The following is a 6367-nucleotide window of genomic DNA, read 5'->3' on the forward strand; positions in this document are numbered from 1 at the left end:
AGCTACGATCAACTCGGAATGAGGGCCACAGACTCTTACAAACAAAGTGACAGAACATGCAGCAAACTCTTAACAGGTGCAGCCAGGCGGTTGGGTATGGGATGCCAACAGTCAGGATGCCGACGGTCAAAATACAGACTGCAGCATCCCAACAAATTTTGCACTGTAACCCGTAGCCTTAGGCCACACATAGCGGCCAAGCGGGTCCCGGGCCGGGAAGGGGGTTTTGTGTTCACGCGGATCTTGTTCTGCGGGATGCTGCAGAACAGTATCCGGCCAGTGACACACAGGATTTCAATGTAACCCATACATTGAAATGTATGTGTTCACATTAAAATCCCGTTGACCTGCCGTCTGGCCCAACCGCAGCATGCTGCGGTCGGACACGGTGGCGGCGGGACTGCCGCACATGTGTGGATGCCTGCATAGGCGCCCGTGTGCACTCTCCTTCTGGCCAAGCAAGTCCTGCTAAATGGGACCCGCTTGGCCGCTATGTGTGGCTGTAGCCTTAACCTCCACTGAACCCTTCCCTCCCGCAGCCTAGCCCTATACTCTCCCTCCATCAGCCTAACCCTAACCTCCCCCTCTCTCAGCCTAACTTAAACCTCTCCTCCCCTCACCCCCTGCAGCCTAACCTTAACCCTAATACTTATCGGCAGAATGTGCCGGTATTCTGACTGCCGTGATGCCACTGTCGATATTGTGACCGTCTACATTCTGTCTGGATGCTCCCAGCCAGGTTCCATATTCTGCTCTGACATCTTGCAGCTAGAGACGTACTGTCCATTCAGAGATGCCTGTGGACCAAGTGACCTCAGACAAGACCGAGAACACCATACCGGAGATTCTTAGCGCATTCCCCAGGAGAGGTAACTTGCTCTGAGAACAGATTGATATATCTACTTTGAAATGCCCACAGACAATGCAGTTTAGCACTGGCTGTTTATAATTCAGCTGCAACATTTTATTTAGTCCTGGGTAATATACAAATAAACTTTTCTACATATCTGGATGCAAACTTATCAGTTATACAGTGTTTTATCACTCTCGTGGCTACAGTAACAATTTCTATTCTAATTGAGCAGAACAGATACAATTTACATCTGATACGGAGGATATAAAATCTTGTTACTCTCAAAGATACCTCTAAAAGAATACATAATTGGAAAATCTCTGCATTTTATTTATGTATATTTGAGTGGCTACTTATTAATATAATTGTCGGGGACATTTTTATGATATACTTTATGATGTGTGCAATTTAATATTTAGGCTTGCACAGAATTTGAATATAGTTAATATTGGAAACTTTTTTAGCTATTATTGCCTAGTGGAGCACGGTTCTTGAATGTTTGTCTATAAGTAGGAACAAAAAGCATACACTTGGAAGTTTGTATTGTATAGTTCAAAGGAAAACTTGAGAAAAACACCTTTATAGTGATAATCCAGAATGGTGTTCAGGTAAAAATGGAGGAACTGGAAGTATAAATGATTCACAAAATAAACTGTAATGCTCAGTATTGCAGATTAGCACTGGAAGAGTTGAATAGTGCTCAGCTGCACAAGCTAGCACTGGAGAATACATAGAAGCTGATGGAATATCCTGGACTGTGGAGCCAAACTGCAGAACTGCAATATGGAAAGTTTAGTTAGGAAACGGCAGAAGTTGTTCAGGTAATGAGTAGTGGACATGGAGATCATTATATTGGGAGCCTTGGCTGCTGATAGGTCTCTGAAGTCATGTGCTAGAGATTTGAATTAGAATTGGCTGAGCAGCAGCCATTTATTTCGGACAAGATAGCGGCGCCCATGTTTTAGCACCACACAAAGAAGACAGTCTATTATTATGGCTTGGAACATGTCCTCACAGTCTAGGTGCACGATGCACTGCCAGAATTGTCAAATAGGTTAACAATGACAGCTAAAGACTTACAGAAATCTCTGCAATTTGAAAACACATATGTTCATCACAAGTCTACAAAATGCAAAACACTGAACAAGTATGATGTTTATAGGAGGTCACAACTGAAGAAGTCACTGCTGTCCAACAAAAACATGTTGTATATCTGAAGTTTGCAAAAGAGCATCTGGATGTTCTACAGCACTACTGGCTAATTGTTTTGTGGACATACAGTATGAAACTAAATTTGCGTTGTTTGGAAGGAAAACAGAGCACTAGATGTTGAGAAAAAAGGCATAGCAGGAGCCCAGTATCAAAACCTCATCAATACTGTAAAGTATAGTTGAGCAAGCATCATGTTTTGGGACAGCTTTTTCTGCAGTCCCAAAACTTTTAGCTCTCTGAAATTGTTCAAGAGAAGTTGGGTGATACAACTGTACAACAATCCATAACACAGAAGTAAATCAACAACTGAAAAGTCACCTTCTAGAGTGGTCCAGTCAAAGTCCTGACTTCAGCGCAACTGAGATGGATACTAAGTTTGTTGTGAGAGCTGCGCTTACACCTTTTGTTTAAAACGAGTAGCTGCTATGGAGAATAAAGGGTTCCACTGGCCCTATTGTAACATGTGTGTCTAAGTTTGTTACTCCCAGCGCTCACTCTTAAACAAAAAAATACATAAATGTAACTGGTTTAAAAAATATATATAGTTTATTCTTGGTGCAGAATGTAAGTAATAAACTTTGTAACTGTTAGTATAAATACAAATATGCATTCAGGTATAGGTAAGAAGGTTATACAGTTATGGTACGAATATCTATGTGAAGTTAAACGTGTAAAAAATATATATAGAAAAATAATTTATATTTTATAGTATATTCCTAATACCGGTATACATACACTGAACAATTACGGAAAAGTGACAACATATAAGGCAGGGATGAAATCAAGAATATAGAATAAAAGAAATATAGAATAAAAGGTTTTGTGTTGAGTATTAGTAGAAACACTTATGCGTTTTACTCTACTATTCAACTGTGCAACGTTGTTACTTGAATTTCTTCTAATAAAAGACTTGTGTTTTGAGCAGCATACTTGGAGTGCGTGTGTCACTCCTAACGAAAGCAAAGTTTCTCCAACAGTGAGATGGAGCAGCGGGGTGTTTGTATATACGGTAGCAATAAGTGAGTATGATTTTTCAAAGTATTCTGCTTTTGGTAGTCCGGCTGATGATGTCTCTTACCGCACTGGTTGTAGAGGTACGGTTGTCTGCCGGCAGACAATGTGAACTTGGCAACGGTGGTCAGCGTTTGAAGCGTGTATTCCAATCCGTGGCTCGGCAATCTACGCGTTTCACCTGTGAGAACCAGGCTTCGTCAGGAAGCTAGAAAAACTAGACAAGTATATATTCACAAGCAGTCATTCGGGTGAAATGTTCTGCAGGAGGGTAGTAACAAACTTAGAAGCGCAACTGAGATGCCTCAGCATGATATGAAGAAACACATTCGAAGAATATTGCTGAACCAGAACCGTTTTGTAAGGATGAATAGTCCCAAATCCCTCCTGACCATTGTGCTGGTCTGATCTGCAGCTACAAAAACTTTTTGGTAAAAGTCATTCATGTCAAAAGAGGGTCTACTAGCTATTAAAGCCAAGAGTTCACATGTTTTTCCACCCTGCACTGTGAATGGTTACATGTATATTCAATAAAGAAGCCAAAATATATAATTGTGAGTTAATAGTTTAAGACAGTGTTTATCTATACTTGTGACTTAGATGATGATCAGATCTTGGGGGTCATTCCGAGTTGTTCGCTCGCAAGTGAATTTTAGCAGATTTGCTCATGCTAAGCCGCAGCCTACTGGGAGTGAATCTTAGCATCTTAAAATTGCGAACGATGTATTCGCAATATTGCGATTACACACCTCGTAGCAGTTTCTGAGTAACTCGAGACTTACTCGGCATCTGCGATCATTTCACTGCTTGTCGTTCCTGGTTTGACGTCACAAACACACCCAGCGTTCGCCCAGACACTCCCCCGTTTCTCCAGCCACTCCTGCGTTTTTTCCGGAAACGGTAGCGTTTTTTCCCACACGCCCATAAAACGGCCTGTTTCCACCCAGTAACACCCATTTCCTGTCAATCACATTACGATCGCCAGAACGATGAAAATGCCGTGAGTAAAATTCCTAAGTGCATAGCAAATTTACTTGGCGCAGTCGCAGTGCGGACATTGTGCATGCGCATTAAGCGGAAAATCGCTGTGATGCGAAGATTTTTACCGAGCGAACAACTCGGAATGACCCCCCATATTTTAGACCAATTTATGCAGAAATGTGGTTAATTCCAATTGCTTCACATATTTTTTTCTTGCCACTGTAAAGGTTAAAAATAACGGATCTTTTTCAGGAAGATGTTAAAATCCAGATCGGGCATTAACATGGCCCAAGGAAGCTTAAAAAGAAAAGTAAACAAACCACCCCAGCTGGTGCTGGTATTTTATTAAACTCTAAGTTATTTTATAGATATACCTAAATTCAGGTGTTGAATCCAAGATAACTTGCTGTTAACTTTACATGTCAAACCAATGCAAAATACTGTGTGTGTGTGTGTGTGTGTGTGTGTGTGTGTGTGTGTGTGTGTGCGTGCGTGCGTGCGCGCGCGTGCGTGCGTGCGTGCGTGCGTGCGTGCTTCTGGACTTTTTTCTTCATTTATGTTTGCCGCTACCTGTTTTGAACAGGTTAATGGATAAGAAAGGTGCTTCAGAACAGGTGATGGCAATCATAAATTAAGAGAGAAGTCCAGGAGCAGAGAATTCTGTCCCTCCCGGAGAGGGGTCATGTTGGGAGGTATGTATATATATATATATATATATATATATATACGTGTGTGTGTGTGTGTGTGTGTGTGTGTGTGTATATATATTATTGAGATAGGGCCTAACAGACAGTGATCTATGATTTATGTTTAACCTTGTACGTTAGCAACCTGAATAAAAGGTATTTATTGTTTCTGAACAAGCCTGGAGTTGGTCGCGGGTGGAATTTTTGTAGCAGAGCACATTTTAGCAACATTCCTGTTACAAATGGCACCTGAACAGGGACACTACTGCTAGTCGTGTTGCACATGGCAGAGGACCCAAAAGCCGCAGGGTAGCGGCACACATACCAGCGAGCTCCAGACCATGCTGAAGTCATGGACAGCAGTACCAGTCCAAGGGTGTCATAAGTAGTGGGTTAAACCCAACCCAACGGAGGAAAAAAAGGAAAAATGAATGATAGTTTTGTTTAATCTGAATGTGTTTGACTATAGTACAAAGGTTTGCATTGGCAGGGAAGGGGATAAACAGGGTGCATGGGCTGGTCTCCTGTCTTTCCTGCTAATTACCTTTCATTGAAAGCAGCTGTGATGACTTGTTCTAAGGGGTTGTAAGCAGGGCCGGCCCGTGGGTTACGCGGCCGAGTAAGGCGCCACAGTGAGCGGGGCGCCACCGCCGGCAGCCTGGAGTGGATTATGGCTACCCGGAAGCGGAAGGTCAAGCTGCATACACACATAGCTTTCCAGTGGCGGCTCCTTGCAGAGACCAGCGTGAGAAGCGCCAGCTGGTGAGGGGGACTGTGTGACGGTGAGTGATAGGCCGGTTGGGTCCCCATGCAGCCTGGCATAGTTGTAAGCATAGGCGTGCGCACGGGGGCACAGGCATGCCCTAATGTCCAGCACCCCCACACGCTACGCCTGCTGCTCAGTCCTTCCTGACTCCTATCCCGCGCTGCCAGTAGCAGGACGCGCAGCTGGAGGAGCTCTCGGCTCAGGCAGTCTGGGCAGCGGGCTTCTCTCTTACACCGTACTGCATCAGCTGCCGCCGCATCTCTGCAGTTATCGAGGGGGGTAAGCAGAGATGCAGCGGTTGATGCAGTACAGTGTAAGAGAGAAGCCCGCTGCCCAGACTGCCTGAGCTGAGAGCTCCTCCAGCTGCGCGTCCCACAAGATCAGCAAGCATGCCGGTAAATCCGCTACTGGCAGCGCGGATTTACCGATACAGAGTTTAAGATGCAGGAGGAGGGGCTCCTGCATCTCTGATTTCCCTCCCTCCTCCCGGCTGCAGCAGTGACCCCACCGGAGACTACTTCCCACCAAAGCGCCTGACTGGAAGGTCCACGGAGCCTCCTCTCAACTTCCAGGTAAACTGCTCTCCCACTCCCTCCCTCCAATGCCCCTCTCTATCTCCCCCCATGCCCCCTCCTTCCAATGCCCCTCTCTCTATCTCCCCCCCATGCCCCCTCCCTCCAATGCCCCTCTCTATATCTCCCCCCATGCACCCTCCCTCCAATGCCCCTCTCTCTATCTCCCCCATGCCCCCCCTCTCCATGCCCCTCTCCCCATGCCCCCTCACCCTTCATGCCTGGCGTAATCTGTGTAACGTGCTCTACCTGGCGTAATCTGTGTAACGTGCTCTACCTGGCGCAG

The sequence above is a fragment of the Pseudophryne corroboree genome, chromosome 6 (genome assembly GCF_028390025.1).
Source record: "Pseudophryne corroboree isolate aPseCor3 chromosome 6, aPseCor3.hap2, whole genome shotgun sequence".
Taxonomy (NCBI): domain Eukaryota; kingdom Metazoa; phylum Chordata; class Amphibia; order Anura; family Myobatrachidae; genus Pseudophryne; species Pseudophryne corroboree.